The 24,159-nt window shown below is 39.3% G+C and overlaps 1 protein-coding gene across 4 annotated transcripts in view; it reads left to right on the top strand.

Annotated features, from left to right (window-relative positions):
- The window catches only part of tln2a (talin 2a), a 99,667-nt gene that overhangs the window by 16,933 nt on the left and 58,575 nt on the right, over nt 1–24,159 (top strand). For all 4 annotated transcript variants that reach the window (XM_040010985.1, XM_040010982.1, XM_040010983.1 and 1 more), the window contains exon 2: nt 9,598–9,645. The gene's annotated coding sequence lies outside the window, so the exon portion shown is untranslated. The remainder of the gene's footprint in view (nt 1–9,597; nt 9,646–24,159) is intronic.

Genomic DNA, 24,159 nt, shown 5'->3' with positions numbered 1-24,159 from the left:
AAATGTTTTAGTACGACTTTGCCAAGCTACGAAGCCGCGCCGTTTGATGGATTGTCGGAGCATTACGTCTATTGTAGGCAGGAGCCTCGTGCAGTGATATGTACTGTGCTTCAACATAATTTTACCGTATTGTGTGTGTATAACCTCTTTTTAAGTTTTGTGGATATTATACATGGTTATGCTGAGGATATGTCGGCCAATTTACACTGGAAATGCCTTTTGGTTAAACTGTCAGCAAGGAATTTGCATTTGCACTGTTACATTTTTATATAACTTTAATGCACATAAAAGCTGCTTGTTTAAGTGAAAATACATTGATGGTTTTTTTTGGGTTTTTTTTTTTTTTTTTTTGCACTAATAAAGTTGTGGAGTTGTAAAGTATTTTGTCTATTGTCAATGATATCGTCAGTTATATCGTTATCACAAATTTTCTAATGTATGTCATGATAAATATTTTTGGTCATATCGCCCTGCTCTAATGTGAGTAATGTGGATATTGTATTTTAAAAACAAAGGTCAGGTCATTAGAATTAAATGCACTCTTTGTTATAATTCCTTTGTCTTGAAATGATGGGATCTTAAAATCGAGAAGCATGTGTGCACGAGTGTGTGCACGCTCACCACCTTGTCTGCTTTCTGTTGCCAGAAACTCTCCAAACAATTCATAGCATTTAATGTAGTATGAGGTGAATTGGGAGCGGCTCTTGCCTTCTCCTAACAATAGAACTGACAAGCAAGAGGTCAGGCTTTCACTTTGCAGACGGCTCTGAAAAACTGGGCTTGGAGTAGCTGAATTGTTCACCCACAATAGGCAGTCGGAGGCCTGTAAGTCACTTTACCTCCCATGTCATGTTTTTCTTCTCCTTTGCTGTGCCTGGGCCTCAGAGCAGCCAGCAGACTGCTTTTTAATTGGTTTTCCTGCCTGTTTGTCGGCTTACCTGCCAGGAACTGTTATCACATTCACTTGTCCTGAAATTGCTGCATACACTTTTTTTGGGGGGGGGGGGGGTGTTTGCTTTAAGAAAGTGTCACGCCTGGAAAAAAAAAAAACCACTTCGAAAACCTTGACTGCAAATGCAGGTAATGAAAAAGATGAAGGGTGGCTCAGCGGTACTTTTGCTGGTTTAAACATATGTCGATCCATATACTGTAGCTCGTGGCCGCATTGCTTTTTGAAGGCCAAAATGACTAGAGCTACAGCAGCAGACCGTTAAGTGTCTGTTTGCAGCTGTCCATCCAATGAGCGGATTAGAGGACTCTCATATCTGTGCGGCTGAGATGCAAAAGAAGATTAGGTCAGCAGCTCATGAGGAAGGTTGGACCATCCTAATCTGCAAGACTGCCAGACTGAGACATGGCTTTTTAAACCGGTGATTTCTTGTACCTTGTAAATAATGTACTGACCCTGGCGGCCATGTCGGTGAGCACATTTAAAGCCCGAGAGGACCAAAAGGAAAAAGAAGCCAACTATTCTGTGGTGTAATACAGCAGTCCCCAACCTTTTTTGCGCCACGGACTGGTTTGTGCCTGACAATATTTTCATGTACCGGCCTTTAAGGCGTCGCGGATAAATACAACATAATAAAACTAGTACCTGTACCGAAAAAAAGATTTATTCATAACACACGTGAAAAGACCCAGGAAAACCTGCACGAAATGATATTGTCGTGTTGGTGTTGTTCCCAGATCAACATAGTAAATGTTGTTCCAGGATCAACATTGCAAGTGACCAATCAGAATGTTGTGACGTCATACTTTGGCGACTTCGGGAAAAACTGCCGTAAAACAAAAAACTGTACTTAAGCTGCGAGAAACTGCCTCTGTCCGCCAATCAACGGACCCTGACCCTAACCCTAACCCTTTAATAAACGCTAAGCAGAATTGATATTGTCCTTGCAACATTGGAATTTCATAAATGCATGAATGGCTTGGCGCGCCAAAGAATAACGTCACAAGAATGTGATTGGTCACTTGCAATGTTGCTCCTGAAACAACATTTACTATGTTGTTCCAGGAACAACACCAACACGACGATATCAGATCATCCGGAAAACCGAGTTAACGAAAAAAAACGATAACAAAATAACGCTAAAAACCATACATTTCACACCCGACTCTCACCCTTACGGCCCAGTACCAAATGAGCGGTCCGGTGGTTGGGGACCGCTGGTGTAAGGTATCAAAAATAAAAAGCTCCCTCCAATCAAGGTACTCATCGATTACATTTTCTCAAGTAACTTCTGTAGCTTTCTTACTAGATTTGATGTTCACGCAGCACTGTTGGTACTGTTTTGAGCCTTTATCAGCTGTTCTGGCACATATAAGAGCTTTATTATTATTTTGCCAGCAGTGAGTGGCAACATTTTTGCCGTGTATTGACCAAAGTAACAATGGATAGTAGCTCTAGATTAGTCCAGTGGTGAAGCTTTGCTATACCAAAGCAATTGGTGTTTTTCCCATCAAGATGTTAGCTCCAAATGCAGTACAGGATTGTGCAAAGTGATCAGAAGGTGTAACCAGAGTACAGGATGTATCACACCCTGCCAAGGAGTGCAAAAGTATGATTAGAATCAAGCTGCTCAGCTATGCCGTGACTGCTTAGCAGCTGGTATCTTTATGTCCAGCAAAACCTGCTTGAAACACTGGACCAAGGCCCAGATTTTTACCTCTGAAACTTGGTGAGCTTCTTCAGAAACCATTTTCAAGACAGATGGACGGCAAAAAAAAAGAAAAAAAAAAAAGTTATGACATGGTATTTATGTCGATTTAATACTGATATTATTTTTCTGCCAATTTGATTTGTGCATTTGCATTATCTAATGTTAAATGTTGCATAAAGCTTTTTGTTTGACGGTTGCTCTGTTCTGTTTTATGATGGTGAAAAAGGAAGGATCTTGTTGACTTGGCCAGTCTTTAATGTTTCAGCTTTTTCAGGGAATTTTTTTTAGGGCAGATTTACTTCTAGAGATGGATGACTGTTAATAAACAAGTGAAATGTGAAGTGAATTAACAAGAAAACTTTGTACATCCATTCATTTTTTTTTTCTCTGCTCCAATTCAGGGTCACGGGGTGCTGGAGCCTATTTTGGCTAAAACAGGGCAAGAGGCTGTGTACAACCTGGACAGGTTGCCAGTTTGTTGCAGGGCTAACACAGACACCATTCACACTCACATTCACACCTTTGGGTAATTTAGAATCACCTATTAACCTAACCCGACTGACTGCATGTCTGTGGGCTGCAGATATGGTGAGAACATGCCAGCGCCACAAAGAAAGGGCCTGGCCAGATGGTGGATTCGAACTCAGGACCTTCTTGCAGTGAGGCAACAGTGCTAACCACGGCACCTGAAGATGTACTTCATAAATTTATAAATGTATAATTTTATGATTTGTACATTCACATTATTTGAGTAGTTTTAGTTTCTTTCTGCTTCTGTTTGATAGTTTTCCTCAGGTGTCTGTGCTCTTGTCATTTGAGTTCTTATTGTTTGGCAGCTGCTCACAGAAACTTGGCAGCAGGAACTTTAAATAGGAGTATTTCATTGCACTATTGTTGGTGGATGTAACTTTCGAAAAGCAATTACACAAATGATATTTAGATTTATTTTTAGTATATAGAGAGCAACTCTGATTTCCAGTTTGTGTTGTCTTTTACTTTTGCCTATTTTGCCTCTTGTCTAAATACACTTTAGCTTCATGGGGATAAATATCTTTCTGAGTGGATAAAGTTGAGTTTTAATAGCAACTAATTGCAGATTCTTTTTTTGTCTTTTTCCCCTTTTTAGGGGGTCATTTTACATGTTTTGTCAGAAATCCTGTGAAACCCTTATTTCGTAACGGGGTTTCCAGTGTTCAGCCAGAGAATAATAGCGGCCTCTCCCAAGCTAAAACAAAACCAACCAGTGTAAATCACAAATGTAAACACATTTTTGGCACTCTGCTCCCCCCCCCACTCGGCCGGGGTGGTTTTGATTCCATTCATGGAACTGGGAGTCGGCCTGAACACAGACGAGAGAATTTGTGTAATTGAATTAGTAGCCGTGCCTACCCTCCACCCGCACCCCCCATCCTCACCACTCCCCACTATCTGGAAAGGCAGAGCTAATCAGTGAGAATCTCTGCCCTCCCCAGAGAGGGTTGAATGGTTGCCTTGTATAGAAGAGAGATGAGAGAGGGTCTGGTGTGTGTGTGTGTCTCAGTTTTTGTCTAATTGTGGTTGTGCACAGACTGTCTATACGTAGACCAGATTAAATGGTGTGTCTGGAGACCGGGCTTCTGACCTCCTAACCCCTGTGTAACAACTGTGTGTATGTGTGCTTGCATATGATGCAAAGCACCAGCTGTTCCCCAGATGTCATGCCAAAAAAAAAAAAAGGGGGGGGAGAAGAGAATTAAGAGGGGGGGAAAAACTCCAAACTGAAGGAAGAGTGATAAGGCCCTGTATTTATTATTATGTTTAATTTCCTAGTGAAAATGTCTTTATTCTTATAGGGGGCATGCACTGTGTTGCACTAGATGTCTTACATAATTTAATATAAGCATTTCTGCTACTGTATTACAAGTCTGGGCCTAAATTGACCACCTGGTAGGCCAAAGCACTAGGCCCCCCCCCCCCCCCCCCCCCTCCTGTATACCACAGCAGGTCTGTTGGGTTAGATAATATGTTATTAGCATGATTTTAAACAATGGCTTGTTTGAACTTAAACTGCTTTTGCCTCTTCATCTCATATCCATCACTTTTAATTCACCTCTGTCTGCCTTTCTCTCACATCACGCTGTACAGAGATACATCTGTATTATTTTAAAAAAGGAGCTGAAGGTTTTTTTGTGGCACATTTGAGGTTGGCAAGCAGGATACAGAGGCAATAACAGCAGATAAAAGTAGAAGCTATGAATTTCTTTAATCTATTACTGCCATTAGGTTTTTTTTGTTTTTGTTTTTTTTTCCCCTATTAGATTCATTCATAGATGTTTTCTTATCATTATCTGTCCAGGGTTTTCAGGTTAGGGACTAGTCTTTGATTTTTCTTTCAAGCAAAGCTCCCTAGTTTCTTTTTCATGTTGGGATCGAACTGTAAGCTACAAAACTTTGTTCCTTTTCAGCATTATGTTAATGGAACACACGTCAGCAGAACAGTATGATTTGTGTTTATAAAGATTGGCATGCAGAGAAAACCAGTGAAGGTACAGGAAGAACATGCACCTTTTGCAAAGAAAGGCTTTAGAGAGCCATGCGATTCAAACGTCGAACCTTCTAACCACTGAATCACTAAATGTTTTTTGCTCTGGTTGATATTAGTGAAACGCGAGCTGACATTTGTACCGAAAGGTCACGTTATCTGCTTCACACAGGTGGTACGGATTAAAATATATCTGTTTACTTTTACTTCATGGACTTTTCTCATCAATTAGTTCTGTTGCAGGGTTTCATCCTGTCATATCTTGAGTTCTCTAAAGGTCTATTTTTATTTTTTTTTAATTTATTGATTAAATTATTAGCTCTATTTTGTTTTTAGTGCAGTTATAGTTCTAGTCGCTTCCAGTGAGGGTAATGGATAGAGTCTTCTCTTCACACCTCCCCCATCACATTTATCATTCCCAGATCCATGCTACCATTTAGGTCATTGCATATCAAGTTATACAAAGTGTGCTGAAAGAACACAGACGATTAGTCAGTATCTTCAATGCTGGGATGTCTTCCATGACTTAGGACTATCAGTGCTCCCCTACTGACATATAAACAGCAGGAGCATCATCCAGAAGTTGTTTTCCCATCAGCATTGCTTCTAAAAACAAAAAAACAAAACCCATTCTCTGCAAAGAGCTGACAATTTCAGTCTGTGGTTTATAGACGGGTTGTTTATGGAACAAAGATTATCCCTGCTATTACATCTGTGGGTTTTTTCAGGTAGTAGTGCTATGGTTTTATCGAGACACTTCTGTTTTGTGAAGCTATTTGGAGCCAGGGTTTGCTGTTGATGGTAGTGGTAGATCTGCCTGTCCGTGACGCTGAGCCACTTGTTTTGCTAATTCAATGTAATTAGAGTTGTTTGATTTATTTGATGGATTTCAAATGATAATAAGCTTCCATGTACTTGAGAACAAAATATTTGGCCATGATTTGGGATTCAGTCTTTCTATTTGCAAGTCAATTTCAGATTGTAATACAGGACAATTGCATTGCAAGTGCATTTATTGTCATGAAGTTAACACTTAACTTCATATTTAAGGCGCAGAGAGCAACAAAAATGAGAATAATAAGTCTTCCAAAATGTCAAACTATTCCTTTGAGCAAGACTGTGTTTGTGTAAATCTCTGAAGAATTTGGTAAAGATGTGAATGAGCAATGCTCCCCCTCAGTGAACAGCTGCCACTGATCTTTGAGATGACCTGGATGAAGGAACTTAGCACCCAGCCCCGAGTTTTTAGAGGAGAGCTTTAGTGGCAGCTGTGTTTGTAGTAAACTTGTTTAAGGTAATTCATTTAAATTTGCTTAATGGCAAACATCATCTCCTGTTGATAGTTTGATGCTGTGGCATCATAGTGGGCAGCTTAATTAAAGGCCTCCTTTTTGGGCTTTTCCTAGGCAACACACTGTCAGCTTGTCCCCACTGTGTCCTCTTCTACACCGTGTTATTAATGAAACAAGCAGGACTGAACAATGAGGTCCCCAGTGGTGCATTGTGCTTCCAAAGGTTGCCTTCAGCAATGCGCCACACCTCTGGAAACCCCAGGGATACCTTGTGAGAGTTTCCCCTACTCAGTTATAACTTCCTGCAGCCTTATTTATTTTTTGGACTAATTAAGCTAGAACAAAAATATCCTAAAGTAAAGTGTGGTTTTTAAGCACATAGTTGCTACTTATGCCTGTGGTGACCCCTGGGAGTTTCCTAAATCAAGCATGTTGAGTTTTGCTCAAAGCAACTCCCCTCAGACTCAGATGAAAGAATTATAGGAGTGCAAATATGTGTCTAGTTGTCTCTCTTTAAGTACCTTGTTTAGTTTGTGTCCTTAATTGTTTTCCTTGAGGCATTACCAATGATTCTTTTCATGTTGTTGTTGTTGTTGTTGTTTTTTTGTTTTTGTTTTGTTTTTGTTTTTTTTTAAATTATTGTTGTTTGATCTGTGTCAAAGTTTCCTTTTCATTTTCTAATGTGTCTTTGATAGGAGACCCTGTTAAATGTCATCTAATAACCATCTATTATCACAGGGTATAAACATTGGGGAACAGTGTACTATTTTATGCAAAACTGTAATTTGAATGTTAAAATAAGACACTGTTACTTCCCCTGCTACTTTGCTAAACTGAGCAGTGTGATTCTTTGAAATGATGCTGCACATGTAGCGACAACTAGAAAATCACTCACATCTGATGCATCTTGGAGCTAGTATGCTAATAGTAGTAGGCTACATTAGCCACTACTAGGAAAAGATGCAGTGGGGTTAACAGTGTTCCTAGATTTTGTTAAGGCAAAAGAACATGCAAATAGCCTGTCTGTGTACAGTAGTGACATTCATCTCTGCTTGAGGCTATCTGCTATAACTAGTGGCTAATTCTGCTAGCATAACACTCTGGAAATTGCTGGGGGAAAAATAGCTTGTTATTGTTGAAAGTGGTGTTTCTGTCCTTGAGGCTATCAGTTTATATGCTAGTAGATGCTGATGTAGGCTACTTTAGCTACTATTAGCATAATAACCCAAAAACTAAAGTGGTTTGTGGCACCTAGCTTTTCAGTTGAAAGTAGATTTCTATCGCTGCTTAAGGCTATCAGCTTGTATGCAAGTAGCAGCTAATGGCGCTGCTTAGCAGGAAACTCTGTAAACACCTTGAGGCAACTGTTGTTGTCATTTGGTGCTATAGAAATAAAATTAAACTGACTAACTTGCCAACAGTTATTTAAACCCCCCAATTCTAGTGAATTAACCTATTAGTTGAGTGTATGTTCTGCTTTACAGGCATGCTTGGAACTAGTGGGTTACATGCTATTAGTATTTAATATAGGCTACTTTAGCCACTAGCATACTGGAATCTCTCAAGCTGTTGGAAGTCAAGTAGCAAAAAGTTTAATTGTTCCTGTCAAGGCAGAAGGAGCTAAATTTAAAAAAAAAAAAAAAAAAAAAAAAAAAAGTCATCACAACATGAGTGCGTGGGTGCATGCTGCTTTCCTGGCCTTTTTCCTCTTTGTTTCATTCTTTTAATGAACATTTGCTATCATAAAGTTTGATTTCTTACCTCCTTAGTGGGACTGGAGAAGTGAGTCATTGTGTGAATCAGTTGCCTCCCAGTAAGAAACCTAAACCCTTCTTCAACTCACTGCCAATGTCAGCGAGTCAATAATACTCAGGGGGCAGATTGCCTGAGCAAAAGCCAAGCTCCAGTGGAGTCTGATGATTAAGCAGGTAATCAGAATCATTAGCAGCACTGGCCAGTGTTTGCTTTCATCAGTATGCAGCCCTTTGGAGTTGCCTTTCCTAATATCACGCTGTTTGTACCGCTTGGATGTATTAATTGACGGATAGTTCTGGCTTCCTGTGAAATGTACTTTATCTTTTCACATTTTGCTGTATGTGAAAACGAATAACTTCATTGGGGTATAGGATTACAAGGATGTCGCATTCTCACACTCAAGACGACTGTGCAGTAATGCAAGTGACGGTGTTACCGCAGTGTGTGCAGAGCCTCCCGTGGGAGAGAGGACAGGCATGACAGTGTGCCTGCAGCGTGCTGGTTTACCCTTCGATGCTCCACCTTAAGAGTGTCTCTCACTTGTCCACCCATCAGTCCTCCTCCCTGTCTGGAGCCACTGCAGCCAGTTGTCATTAACTCTGGCTGTGGGCATGATATTGTACTGCCTGGGCAGGTGTAATAATCCATGCTGCCTGTTGTGAAATGTTCTGGCTGTCTTGCTGTATTGATCATCCCTGAACATTTGGAAACTGTAGCTGTAGAAAAATACTGCATATACAGCTATAGCACAGATTAAATTTGCTGTCTTTTTTGTGGTAGATTGTTTGTAAAACCTTTGTATCCTTGGACATTGTTTTTTTTTTTTCATTTTCTTAATAAACAAACCTCAAATGTTTTAGCCTGATATACCTGTAAAGTGCAGTCTTCACATGAAGTAGGTAATTTTAAACCACAATGTTGTTGGTTAAATATCATTTAGTCAAAATGTCTGACTGTGGTGTAATAAGCGTGCTACATAGTTGTAACTATTCCTTTTTTTGACATTTAAAATATTCTAGTTAAACTGTTCTGCTTTTTCTTTATTGTCTTATTTGCATCTGTTTAGTTAACTGAATGCATTTCCTCTTTGTTCTTAACAGCAAGGAAGTAATTATTGTGCATATCCTAATTATGCTTTGCCTGGAGTGTATTTTATCCTTATTTGCTGTTAAATATGTCATAGCCTGTTACACATATCTAAAAGTATAGGCCTAGGTATTTTGTTTCAGTGGAGCATGAATACTCCTGCTGTGAATCCATTGCTTTAATCACTGTATAGATTAACATTTGTAATTATCTTTTGTATGCAAGTCTATATTTTTGCATTCTGCAAATGTGGCTCATAAATATCCTCCTTTCTGTTTTTCAGCTGTGAAGATCAGCAGATATCCAGGGCTGCATTTTCCTGAGCAATAAGGTAAGAGGCTGTTAATGGAGATGTGGTGCACACATATAGTGACAGAAAAGCTTTTAAATCACATGTCTGGACTGTGGCTGGATAGATTGTGAGGGGAAAAAAAGAAGTCATTACAGATGGTACACAACACCACTTACGGGTGAAAGAGAAGTAGCTGAAAATGTGTGATTTGGCTTTTCATTAAATTAAATTAAAGTGTGAAATCACACATTTGGATAATTGTAATGGAGGCTTTGCAGTTTTCACTTTTATGCTGTACTGAGACAGATTGGACGCCAATGAAATTTTCCCAGTGGCAAGCTCTTACTTTGCTACCAATGCTAGAGGATGAATATGAAATTCATTCACTTTAAAAGGTACAGTTTACTAGTACTGTGTGGAACCCCGTCTTGCCTTCAGATATTGCTTCATTCTGTATGGCATAGGTGCTGGAAACGTTCTTCAGAGATTTTATTCCATATTGACACGATAGCGTCACGTAGTCGCTGCAGATTCGTCCGCTCTACATCCATGACGGAAATCTGCCGTTCCAACAGTTTGAGAATCTGATAACTGTAGAGCCATTTCAGTACAGTGAACTCATTGACAAGAAATGTGTTTGAGTATTCTAGTCGTAAAGGTTGCTGATAAAGATTTAAAACAAGCTTATTTGGTATTGAGAGGCCGAAAGTATGCCAAGAAAATATCCTCCACACAGTTACATTATAGCAACCAGCCTGAACCTTTGACACGAGGCAGGATGGATCCATGCTGTCATGTTGTTCACGCCAAATTCTGACCCTACAATCCAAATGTTGCAGCAGAATTCAAGACCGATCACATGTGGCAATGTTTTTCCATTCATCTGTTCTTCAGTTTGATGAGCCTCAGTTTCATGTTTTTAGCTGAAAGGACCTCAGTGTGCTCAGTCTGGTCATTGTCAAATTTCTGACCTCCACAAGGCGTTTTCACCAAGTGAACTGCTGCTCAACAGCCATTTCTTTTCCATTCTGATGCTTGCGTTGACCAGATGAGTTGAATCCACTGAGTTGCCTGCATGTGATTAGCTGACTGCATAGTTAAATTAGCGATCAGCTACCTGATAAAATATCCAGTTTGTGTATATTGTAGAAGACGTGCTACTTTGTGTTAATGGAACCTATACAGTTAGGTTACTGCTCTGTCGCGTGCTACATGTTTGTTCTGACGAGGCTTATCGGGATGATCAGGAGTAGCTTCCAGCTGCCGGGGAGCCATATGGAAGCACACTAAATGATTTCTAGTCGTGTTGCTTTTATCTGCTGTTTGGAGTTGCAGCAGCAGCATCTTTAGTTTTGCTGTATTTTCTGCCCTTTTATTTTTCAATGTGTTTTTTTTCTCTGTTTCCATTATTGTCATTCTCTTCACTTACACGATTACAGGTTCACAGTGAAAGCTTAAGCACTTCACCTGTACAGCTCACTCTAAAGCATTACACACCAGTCGAGGGAGCCGCTGAAACTAAACAGTCTACTTCCGCTCCATTTGTGTGTTTACCCAGCAAGGGGGAGAGTGTGTAAGCAAGACACACCTGGTACAATTTATCAGTTACTCTGTGATCTTTTCTGTGGACACTCGAGATTATGCCGTTTACATTCAACTAACTAATAGTCAGTAGACTTTATAATATATTAAATTGTGTTTGCCTGTATACAGACCTCTCTAACAGCACACAATAATGTACATTTTCAAGTCGACTCAATGTGCTGCTTTCTGGGGGCAATTAACTAGGCAACATCTGGTGCCCAACTCCTTTGTAACTATGCTCCACTCCGCAAATGAGTTTACAGTTTCTGTGTGTTTTAGTTTTCTAGCAATTAATGAGCTCTGATGTTGATTTGTACCAAGCTTCAATAAACAGGCAGATCTCAATGTAATCAGATGTGCTTAAAGTGTAATCCTAAATTATAATCAGGCTATAGGTTAAGAATCGGCTTTTTTAAGTGATAACATGTTAATTACACTGCTGTTTTGTATCTTGCTGCGCCTGCTAAAAAATTGCTTCTTTTGTGTTTGGCGTTGACCTTTGTTTAACGCCCCGAGAGACACAGCTGAAAACAAATCGGTGTCCTGCAGAGTGTTTGACATTTGCATGTTTTTGTAGCGTAACCCAGATTTAAAGGGGTTTCCCCATTCATTTAACAAAGCATTACATTTGAAAATGGTAGTGTGTCTTAATTTTAATATGGTGGGATGTTCAGAATTGAGCTGCCAGTAAATAAAGAGAGAGACAGAGAGGAGGAGGGGGACAAGGAATTTGTATCTCAGTCCAAACTTTTCCTTAAAAGTCTGTTTATATCTGTCATGGCTCAGCTAGTTTGTGTGATCCTAGCCTCCTCCAGCTGTTCAGTACTCTGTTTGCTCTCACATGATTAGTCCAGCATGAGCTCAGTTTGTGAAGCTGTGAGCAGATGAACCTTTTGATAGACGGCGCATACAGTATATAGACCAGCTTTGGCTGTCTTAATGATTCCCACAAAATATATTTATAAAAATATTAGTTTGAGTTCAGGATCTTTTCTTCACATTTTGCAGGATTTAAAGATGATGAATGCGAAATGTATAAGATTTTACTGCAGCTTGCTTTCCAGCATTGACACAAACAACAGTACTAGGTTTCCCTGTATCTTGCATTGTAAGGGCTGTTTATCCTTATTCACATCCTAACAGCTACCAACTAAACTACACTACACTTCCTTGGATCTCCGGCAATACACCAAAATAGGGTGAAGTAGACGGTTGCTGAAAAAAGTAGACACAAAGGTGCCTTTATTTGTCAGTGACTTTATCTCAGTAGATGAGCAAAGAAGCAGTCTGAGCTAGCAGCAGGTCAGGTTTCCATGATTTATTAAAATTTTCCAAGGTATTGTGTGACATCCTCACATGCTTTTTCCACATGCTGTGGAAGCACCTCTGCTCTGCTACTCATGAGACGGCAACCTTTCTAAATTATTTTTTAATCCGTACTCTGTTTCTTTTTATCGCTGCCAATTGTTTTAGTTCTGTTTGTCTTTGCATGGCCGACATATTGCATTTTAAACACGGCAACTGTTGCCGATAGTACAGCCCTGAGTGGATGTATTGTTGCACTGTCAGCCTCTTTCTTGCCAGGAAAGATTCATTAATTGTAAATGGAAGTAATAATGCTGTGAAGATACTGATTTTATTCTATTATGTAGTCTTATTATGGGAACTGTTGTGCTGGATATGAAGAACCTAATGTTTCCAGGCACATCAACCCAAAATTCTGGGTTGGACTGTCTTGGTGCTCTATTCGTCCATGTTTGACCCAATGCTGGATTACTGAAATAAGTCACTTTTAACCCAGCAGCTTTGTCTTTTTCCTTGCAGTATATAATTTTGATTTATATTGTTATCGCACTCTTTTGAAACAATATACTAATAAATGAATGAATGAACTAACTTATATTATATAAATATAAATGTTTAAATTACAGATATATTTTTGTACAGTATCATGCACTAAATCTCTGTCAGTTGATCTGATACCTTGCAGCTGAGGTTGTCTGTGGTTTATCTAACAATGATGATATGGTGTGTCACTATGGTGACTGTAAAGCAGTGGTTACAACTGACTATGACCAGATGTTGTGGAATTAGTGAGTCAGAGCGGCATCATTCAACAGCAATGGCAAGTATTTCTTAAACAAGGAGCGCTGTGCTGAGGAAGAAGTGATTTCACTTTCATAGCAGAAACCTGCCTGCTTGATGCTGTGATATTTGTAGCAATGCTATATGTACTTTCTATTTAAATAGCCTTCGTTTATTGTTGTTGTTTCCAGGACTGTCTGTGATTTCAGAGAGTAAAATGCTAGTGATGAGCAGATGTGACTATTTTTTTTTTTTTTTTTTTGGTTTGTCAACAAACAGATTAAATATTTATTTTTTATTTTTCATATGAGAATTGGTCTTACTCGCCCTGTGAAGTGAATGGCTCTCGGCCACATCCCACCATGACTGTTTCAAGCTATCGCTGAATTCCTTCCACAACAAGACATTTTACCGGCAAGTAGTAGGTCATGCCTCCTGGTGGGTGAGACTGAGGCCATCGCCACACCAGCTAACTGACACCATTATAGTGAATCACCTGTTTTTCCAGTCAGAGTGACTGTGCCATTGGGAAGGGTTGTGTAATCGGAATTGCATCACTGCCAAATAGAGGGGGGCCTCAGAGTCTGGGAATCCTTTGGCCTTCTTGGCATTCAAATCAACCCGACTATCATGGGTATTCTCCCCTGGATTTCTTTTCTTTTGGGGGTTTTTTGTTTTTTATCTTTATATGTTTTTGTTATGGGTTATTAAAAAAATAAGTCTGTTTTTTTTTTTTTTTTTTTTTTTTTTTTTTTTTATATAGATTTACAGTGAAATAGCTACAAATTCAATAAATGCAGCCACTTTCAGCATGCTAAAATAAAAAATGTCGCATGTACTTTGGACCTTGAATGTTAATATTGTCACTTATGTATAAATTGGCTTAATACTGATACACTGTCGTTTCTATTTGATCTCTAGTGACACTTTCATCCATGATTATATCTTTGTTCATCAGTGTCGGCCCTTAGTTGGAGTCGGCACTGCTACACTAATGACTTAACTACTATCTGCATTCATCCAAACAGTATTCAAACTGAAGCTCTTGTGCTATTACAGATGGATGTGGAATTATTATGGAGAAAAGTGACTAATGGAAATTATCTGACATCAGGGATTATCCTCAGACTTTAACGAAACCGGTCACACGTGAAACGCAATCCATCCAATAAACATTAAAACCATATAAAGCAGAGATTATATGAACGTTTAGTGAATGGCAGAGTTTATTGGTTACAATGTCATCACTGTAAAGTGTTTTGAGAAATAAGTATGAAAATCACATTGTAAGAAATAAAATAAAAGGTTTACATTTTTTGTAGACTTGACAGCAGTGCATATGAGAATAAATGGCATATTGAGCTTTGGTTATACTTTGTTACGCACAAATATAATATCATATTGGAGACATGATAGCCGAAGAGTCATTCCTGTTATACTTCCTTGAAGTCCGCTTGTAGGCCTTTGCTGCCCAGATGCGTAGTTGGTGCATTGTAATGTAAATTCTCCCATACAAATCTGCACAGTCACGTGGGGTCCACCCAGGTCCTTGCACTCATTGTCTGATGATGAAATTTAAGTCACTCGGACCTGAGCGGACCATAGCAGACAAAGCACAATCAAGGCTTTAAATCCACATGTTAAATCCAACAGCTCCCCAGTACAAAGTCTGATGTCTGATTAGACTGATTTGCACTATTGTAAGAATAGCACAGGTAATGGGCCAGGAAGCTCCCTTAGCTAAACCAAACTGAATATTTTCAGTTGTGAAAGTGAATCTAATGTGGACTTTCTCTCGTCGTGTACTACATCTGAGAAAGGACAACTTCAGCAAGCTTCTTCACCTTATTCTCCCGACATTGTCTCGAGCTCTTATGTCTTGTTGTACACTCAGCTGCGCAAATTGGCTCCATAATATCTTTGTTGGAGCACTATTTACCAGAGACTTGTTGAAAGTAGGATGTGTCATATTCTGATCCTGGTCTGGATTTAGCACGAAAAGCTCTTTGTCTTTGAAGGCAAACCTTGCAATAAATGCCACCATGACTCAGTTCAAAGTAAAAGCTGTGCCTCGATAAATGTTGTGTTTCTGATGCATTTGTTTACCAAAGCTGATATTCTCCAAAGTTTGTCTTACTTGTAAAAGCCAAAAGTCAGAGTACTTTTTACATGTTAAATTTGAATGTATAATATTACAGCTGATTTCTAAAGCTGCTTGCAAGTGTAAAAATTGTTAAAATCTTTTAAATGTGAATTATTTCCTCGAACTTATTAAGAATAGCAGTGCAAAATGGAAATGGTTAAAATACAAGCCCTTAGAGTAGGTTGAGCTATAACTCATCCTTTTTACTTGAGTCATTTTTAAAACGGTTCCCTATAGCAGATCTACCCCTACGCCACTGGCTTTACATAACGAGATATAGATCAGCTCGGTTCTGTTTCTAGACAAATTGCAGCCCTGTCAGAAGGAATTGGGTAAAGAAAAGTAGATGGACAAATGCACATTCATGCACAGAGATCTGTTCGTGCCTGCTTGTCTGTTCAGAACCTGCAAAGCCTGGAAGAACGACAACAAATGTGGAGTGAGTCACATTTGTGTCAAAGCTCTAACTGGCAGGGTGGTCTGTCAATGGTTTGGTGACTCTTGGATTTTTGGCTCTCTGATGGATGTTGCCCAGCTGTCCTCTGTGGTTTTCAGATGGGATGAGAGGAAGTGGTGCTGTCCACTGAGATCTGTGTTCAATTATGTCTGAGAGGAAGATGAGCTTTATAGACCCCTGACCAGTCTTTGTATTTACATTGTTCTCTATATGATGATGACCCTTCATTCATTTTATTATTATTGGTGTTTTTTATTATTATTTTTTAAAAAAAATTTCTTTTTTTAATAGTGCTACTTCTGCTTGATGCAGCTCTTTAGACAACAGCAGCTAAAAAAGAAACAATGGCACTGAATTGGATTTGGGTCTTTTAATAATCTGGTAACCTGGAACGACAAGGTGGGCACTGGTAGCGTGTTTGAAATAGCCTTGCTGTTGTAAAAAGATTGTGTTAGAATGAGTTTTGTCCTTCACTTTATTTCGGTACACACACATACACATTTTCTTTTTGTAATGTGTGGCTGCAGTTGTCTGTCACGATGGAGCCACGATTGGTTGAATCATGGATTTTGGCAACATGCTACACCCAGTTTGGGATGAGAAAAATAGAATGAGGGGATGTTATTAATCAGTTTTGTGTAATTCCCAAATAAGATTTCACTCTGTGTTTAGCTTTCTGCTGTACTGTTTATGCTTTTTAGGATATCACAAAGAACTTTGATACTTATCATATTTTGAGTTTGACTTCCAAATTTGTTGGTCAAAGTAGGCTGACGAGTCTGTTTCTACCATCTATAAAAGTATGTCATTCATTATGTACTGCTTCTTCATTCTGCTTTCAAGAGCTACAAATCAAATAAAAAGAATAGAATTGCTCGTTAATAGAATGTATAGCATTTATTTAGGGTATAAAAATAGCTTTGGCTGCTTTCTTGACCGAGTTTAATCTTTGAATAATTTTTGCTTTAACAGATGAGACGCACAGACATATCGTTCGAATATCGGCATTAGCAGATACTGGCCCTTCTCACTGAAACTGACAGGTTGGAAAATAAAATCTAACATATTGCTGATATTTCTCTGGTTTCTTGAATTCTGCGCTGGATAAATGTTCAAAAAATTATGTGAAAAGCTGAAAGAATTGAAACGGCAAATATTTCTTTACCAAAGGGGGAACTGAATAACTGCAAATTTAAAAAAACAAACAAACAAGAAAAGTATTTATACTTGACAAATTGTGATTTTAAACATATAATAATCAGTGCACCCTCTATGCAGAACCTCCTTACTGTCTCCATAGGAGTTAAGAGGGTAAATAGCAACTGGGTGCTGTTAGTCAAGTGCACTTGATTAATTGATCATCAGCAAGTGTGAGCACTGCTATATAAGTAGAAGTTTTGGCAGTTTACTGGTCCAGAGCATTCATGTGTGTGTTAACAAAATGCCACGATGTTCAGCCCAGTGCAGTGCTCAGACAAGTTGGAAAAACCCTCAAACTACATCTGAGACGCTACAGGCCTCAGTTAGTATGTTAAATGTTATCGTTCATGACAGCACAATTAGAAACATACTGAGGGGCCGCCAGAAAAAAACCAACACACACACACACACACACACACACACACACACACACACACACACACACACACACACACACACACACACACACACACAGAGTGGCATGTCTTAGGTCCACAAAGTTGCATCTGAACAAAGCACAAAACGTGTGAATCAACTTTGAACCAAGCATCTTCACTTTGCTCTCATTGGTCCACGGTGGAGATGATGTGGCCATCTCATGACGCACAAAGTGGTCATGATCCACAGTAGCATATTTGTGCTGGTAAGTGGTGTTTGGGTTTTGCCAAACCCCTCATACCAAGCATGAGGTTGAGAGGTGATCACTGGGATTCATTTACAGGGCCTGGGGCGTTGCAGTCATTGAGTTGACCATGAACTCCTCTGTACTGAGGTTTCTCATGTGACATCACGCACACATTGCTCAAGAGTTGTTTGCCTTATTGGGTGTGATGCCATCACCAATTATTGGGGGAAAAATATGTATTGACTGTCAGCGGTTCGCAAAGATTGCTGACTCTGGCTACTTGCTGATTGCAGTGATTACTTGAATTTTTTGTTTGTTTGTGTTGGTCTGCAAATACTTGCTAAGCTGAGCTTGGTAGAGCATAAAAAAATTCAACACACACTAGAAATGGTTTGTCTTCAAAGTAAAAGCTGTGCCTCAGCACTACAGCCAACATGCTTCATAATGCGTAACTTTTATTTTGAAGACAAACTGTCAATTTCTGGTTTGTGCTACACTTTTCACAGTTTCATCGCAGCACAGAGAGTAGTTAGCCAGTGTTTGTAGACGGGTATGTAATTTTCATTCAAAGTAAATGCTGTGGTAAGACCTTAAGAGAGGCTCTGGATAAACGCATGACTGCAAACATAAATGAACTGAAGCGACGCTTTAAAGAACAGCATGCTAAAATTTCTCCACATAGATGTGAAAGGTTGATAAAATTGTAAAAGAAAGTAATCACTTCAAGTTATTGCCTGCTAAAGGTGGTTCAACAACTTCCTAAATCATGGGGTGTACTTAGTTTTTTTTTTTTTTTTTTTTTTTTTTTATAGAACCGCATAAAGTCTTGTGAAAACTTTCTTTTTCACGTGAATATCAGACAAACAGTGTTTTCTCATTTTAATGCCTTATAAAGCAGATCGGATGATAGTCGAGCCACAACCTGCCTCTGTAACCATAGCAACCTGTATTTGAACAAATCCTTGAGTAGCAATGGAGTTGTTAGAGGCTGAATCCATATTCTAAATAGAAAACAAAAGCTGTGGTCTTTACTTGAAAACTGCAGTGTGGGAGTAAGTGAGGGTTGTAATGCAAGATCAAGTCCGAGTATTGGCTCAGAAACGAGAAGTCTTACACAGCCACGTTTGTTTTCAAGTACCCGTCAAAGCTGATATCCATATGACAAATTGAGCCAAATGATGGGGGTGACTGTGGTTTGGCTTCATATTTTGAATAGATTCAAGTAGACTCCCTACTTCTAGTTAAGAGGCTGATATGGTCCAGGTTCACGTCGCTCAAGATTTTCAGTTCCCGGAAATATTAGTAACAGCTTGAGCAATTTTTTCCGTTAACTTTTATTTACTTAATGTAGGAAAACACAACAAAAAACAGGGTAATGATAATAAATGATCATGCTGACTGTGTTTCACACTGCCTCATTATGTTGAATGTGTTGCAGTTGTGGGACTGTTTGCCTCTCTTCTTCGCTTGCATGAAACCCGACACCTGCACAAGAGCCGCTGCCGACAGAGATGCATCACCTGCCTGGCTTAGCTGTTTGCCAAGCTCGCTCGCTCTCTCTCTCTCTTTCAAATGCACATGCAAAAACACACAGGCACACAAAAGACTTGGAGTTTGTGACCTGTGGCATATGCAGTCTGTCACCTAACCCCACCACCAACCAGGTGGATAATTATGCAAGCAGGGTTTTTTAACATGCAACTTTTTCCCCCCCCACGTAGAAGGGCGTGAATGTTCTATATCCTACATGCCTTTTTAAAACCAGGCAACAATGAAAAGCAGTTAAAGTATAGCAGTTTTATTTTTAGTTTCATGGATGTTAAATTATATTTATTTCAGCATTTGTAACACAGCCAAAAGCCAAAAAGAAGAAAGACTGGTTGTTTAAAATGTTATCCGACACATGAATTTTCTTTTCCATTTTCCAATTTGGCCTTTAAAAAAAAAAAAATAAATCTAAGATAAAAAAAAATACAGTTGGTTGACACCTGTAAAGCCTCCCTCCCTCAGTCACACTTGTTTCCAACATGCATTTATCAAAACTTCCTCTGAGACTTAAAAAGACTAAACAGTGGAGTTTGAGTGTTTCTATCTCTCCGATACTAACAGAAGAAAACACCACAGGCCTCGTGGCACACAGGCATAAATATTCATTAACAAGTTTACCTTGAAACCAGATGTGTTTGTATGTGCATGTGACTGTACTCCCAAAGGGTTTCATTTTTGTCTCCTATGCACTGATGCATTTGAAAGACTTCCAGCATCTGCTCAGTCCGGTGACTCTACTTTAAAAACATTTTACCCAGCGTGAGCCTGTGTGAACTGGAATGCACATGGTGAGCAGTAAGCAGGGGTCACCACTTGACTCGGTTGCACTCGGGGAGAGAGAGAGAGAGCGATATTTACTCAGTTCCTCGTCCAACACTTTCCACTGACTCTTTCAACCTCCTGTCCTCTGCAGCCCCATTCATGCTGGCTGGATGATGATGATGACCTCATTTCTAACTGTGCTGGTTTGATTGTGTGTGTGACTAAGCTTGTGTGCTTTAGATCAATTTCATTTCTGCCTGATGAATAGTCAAGAGAGGGTCTAGAATGCCTTGTTTACACTGCGTTTGCCTTGGATATGAGTGGTCATAAAAATTGATTTATTGGCAGCTGAGGTTATTTAGAAGAAAAGGCTGGCTTGTTCCAGATGTACATGAAATTGGTAAACACTCTGAAACTCATTCATCATGGAATAATTGTCAGGACGACCAACCCTACATGTGGGAGGGTGTTTGTGTAGTTGAGAAAACATTAACCGAATATATGAAACACTTGAAAGGCCAGTGGAGATGAGGAGCAATGGAAAAGGCCAGCAGGCTGTTAGCTGTGCAAGAGGTGCTAAAAATGAGCAAGACCGATTTTTACAGCGCTTGGAGGGTGGTTTCTTTTTGATTTAGGATTTTAGAACATCAGCACAGCACCGAATTATAAGGAGTTGATTAAACGGTGCCCTTTCGTTCTTCTCAAAGCTTCAAGCATTTCCTCCTGTGGTTTACCTCCAGTAGAACTCTCGCAGCCTCTACGTCGATTATTGTGTGAGCTTACAGATCAAGTTAGAAAATGAATCCTTACATTTGTGTTAGATGATAGAATGCACTTGTTGGACAACATCCTAAAAGCTTTGTCTCACATGAATGTAACCACTGCTTGTACTCTTCTAAGTGTTTGTCTGTGTTATTTAATCAGTATATAATATATTTTAATTCAATTTTAATTCAATTTTAATTCATAATGCTAAGCTGTAAGTTTTTTTTTCTGAACCAGTCTGCAGCATTCAGACTGAGAACCACTGACAAAGATGCTAACTTATGCCAGCGACTTTGAGTTTAAGAGCCAGTGTTAGCATGTGTCGCCTTATAATAATTCAACTAAACCCACTCAGAATTACTATGGTGAAGCCTGACAAAGTACTGCATTACACAGCATGATCATTATTCACTAGCAGTGCATAAAAAATGGATGAATCACAATTTGTAACATGCTCTAGGAGCACATTAGTTTTTCCACCCTGGGGCTAGAGTGTAAGTTTTAGCTTTTTGTATGTGGTTTTCACTGATTTCTTTTGCTATCAGACATGGTTAATTAAAACTTTGTTATCTTGGTATTTGTTATCAGGCATTTAAAAAGGGGTTTCTTTTTAAAAAAAAAAAAAAACAACAACAGCGATTGCTCTCAATCTCCTAGGGGCATGTGCACAGTGAATGCTACTGCATGATAAATACACGCTGCCTTTGTGCAGTGCTTTGGGTCAGAGAATAAATCAACTTTTAACTTCAAATTAGAAAGTGATGTGTTCATCTGGAACAACAAGTTGCTATATGTTACTATGATAAACTGAGAGGCAGGTGGACTATGTGTACATGGGCTTTGCACTAGCCCAGTTTGGCCTTGTGTAGGGTACTAACATGCTCTGGTCAAATATCGAATTGATTGTCTGTCTGGTTCAGAAATCCTCTAGGATTGGCCTGTTTGACTTGTAAGCTGTTCTATTATTGGATTAGAGGACATGTTACTGTAATAGGGCATGGGCATTCCCAGCAGGCACTACTCTGCCTCATTGATCTATTGAGCGGTAGCTACATGTTCTAGCGCTCGTTCTAATTTTCCTTTTATCTCACAAGCTCTTTGTCTTGGAGTTCTCTACACATGAAATCAAATTCTTTGTGCACAGTTACAAAATGTAACACGCTTTCCCTTTACTCTTTCATGTTCTCTGTGAGCTGTCTGTCTCCGCTGGTGTGATGCGTGTGTCAAACCCCGTGCCTCTGAGTTTCTAACTCAAATGACACAGTGCTTAACACAAACCATACTGACAGCTCCCATCCTTTGGCATCTGTCAGCATTTGTTCTCTTGGATGTGCATTTACTAGCTCCAGTGGAGGTCAGTGCAGCCTAATCCTTAACCCAAAGCAAGGGCAGCAGTCTTGGCAGGTCATTGTATTATTGATAGAGTGTGTCCACAGAGTTGAGATAATGCGTTCATTTAGGACAGTCAATAGGCAACAAAGTCAATTCAGTGCAGTTGATTTGCTATAATAAGTGGTGACATACAGTTAGTTTTTATATTGGAGTTTAGGGATACCTGTAAGTCGCTATTTGAGATGTGTGGGGTTTATTTGTCTGTGCAAATACAGGGAAGACACAAGCATGCACTATTCGATTATCAGGGCTCTCTACATCTTGTTTCTCTGATAGAGATGTAGTTTTCTTAATTTACTAGAGGTGTAGTGGCAGATGTATGGCAAAACCCCCGACTCCTGTCGGCTGGAATTACCCGGTAGTTACCAAAATATAGACACAGGTGAATCGGTGCACACCGTACCGAATAAAGCTTCCATTACAACACAGCATATCCTGTAATCTGTCATCTTTACTGTGTGTAGACACTTGGTGTGTTCTGTTATTTTAGTATTTAAGCCAGTATTATCTCACAGGCAGAATACTTACCTTAAGTTAGATTGTACCAGGTCTGTTACAAAGTGCTGTCTTAGGAATAGACTGGGTTACACAGCCTGCAGGCTTCGTAACTCACATGAATGCAAACATTAAGTAAATGTATCAGTGCACTTTGAGACTCTGGGGGACTTTTCCATGTTGACAAAGCTTTTGTGATGAGGGATGGAGGTAGACCATTGTTTAGAAGAGACGGATAACATCAGAACACATCTTTACACCTTTGGCAATGGGATGGACGATACCTGAATGATTAGTTTAAGAGGTGTGGCTCTTGGGGGAATTGTTTTGAAACACAAATCTAAAACGGGCCAAAATAGAAATGCATGAGTAAAGCATAAGTACTACAAATTGTCGCACAGTGCTGCAAGTAACTACAAGCCTAGAGTAATTCCTCACTCTTCAGTACTTTAAACAGGATATAGAAGTCGTATTGTCTAGATCAGGTGGCAGGAGATCGAGGGATGCACCTGGGACGTGTCTAAGCTAACACATTCACGGCGCTTCCCTTTTGCTCATGGCAATTCTGTTGAAGGGTATTAACTTCCCTGTCGGCCTCTCGGACATAGTCTTTGGCGGCAGGTACATGTACATTGTCACCTTTATTCAGGGTAAATATGATACGTAGATAAAATGCTGAAGACCTTCAGGGCTCGCTTGTTTGAAATCTGAGCTCATTGTTGCTGGCAAAGAATTTTTCTTTACTTTAGTTTTTCTTTGTGATGGCATTCATCATAGGACAGAGAATCAAGAATAAGTATGGAGTGTCGGTGCATCACAGCTCGAATATGCTGGATTTTAACCTGCGGATTATTTGGGACATTGCTGGGTTTTCTCCTTGTTTTCCTTCCACTTGTTTTCCTTTGCTTTGTTTTATTATTTTCTTCAAGCCCTGTGTACAGGAGCTGCATACAAAAAGATATTTTGTGAAAAGGGTTGGCGTAATAAGCAAATGCTTCAGCCAATACCTTTTGATTAGCCTTGTCTCATGCTTTCTTTCTTTATGGTAGATTTTTGTTCTGTTTTCACTGTTTTTTGTTTGTTTTTTCACTGTTTTCACTGAGATTTGAATTTGAATGCTAATCAATAAAATCAAAATCAAATCAAATCAAATCAAAATCAAACCAAAGATATAGATATTGGCTTGTTTTAATTATTTTTTTAAATTGATTATGGGTGTTCGTTTCCTGTCTGTGTTAATCCTGTGGATGGATTGGCAGTTTGACCAGGATTTACCCCAGCTTCTGCTCAATAATAGAGGTGATAGTTTCCACCGACCCACAATTCTAGTTGGGTAAGAGCACAAGACTAAAATGAACTAACGTTGGATCAAGTTGTTTCTTATCAGAAATGCAGAGCATTTAACAGAAAGGTGCGGATGTTTAACCAAGTATTAGGATGACTTGGGGTTGAGCTTTTGCTGGGATCAATTTAAGGTTTTGATTTCATTTTGATGTG

The sequence above is a fragment of the Simochromis diagramma genome, unplaced genomic scaffold (genome assembly GCF_900408965.1).
Source record: "Simochromis diagramma unplaced genomic scaffold, fSimDia1.1 OVJJ01000603.1, whole genome shotgun sequence".
Taxonomy (NCBI): domain Eukaryota; kingdom Metazoa; phylum Chordata; class Actinopteri; order Cichliformes; family Cichlidae; genus Simochromis; species Simochromis diagramma.
Note: the sequence above shows the minus strand (reverse complement) of the source record. Positions and strands in the feature narration are given on the sequence as shown.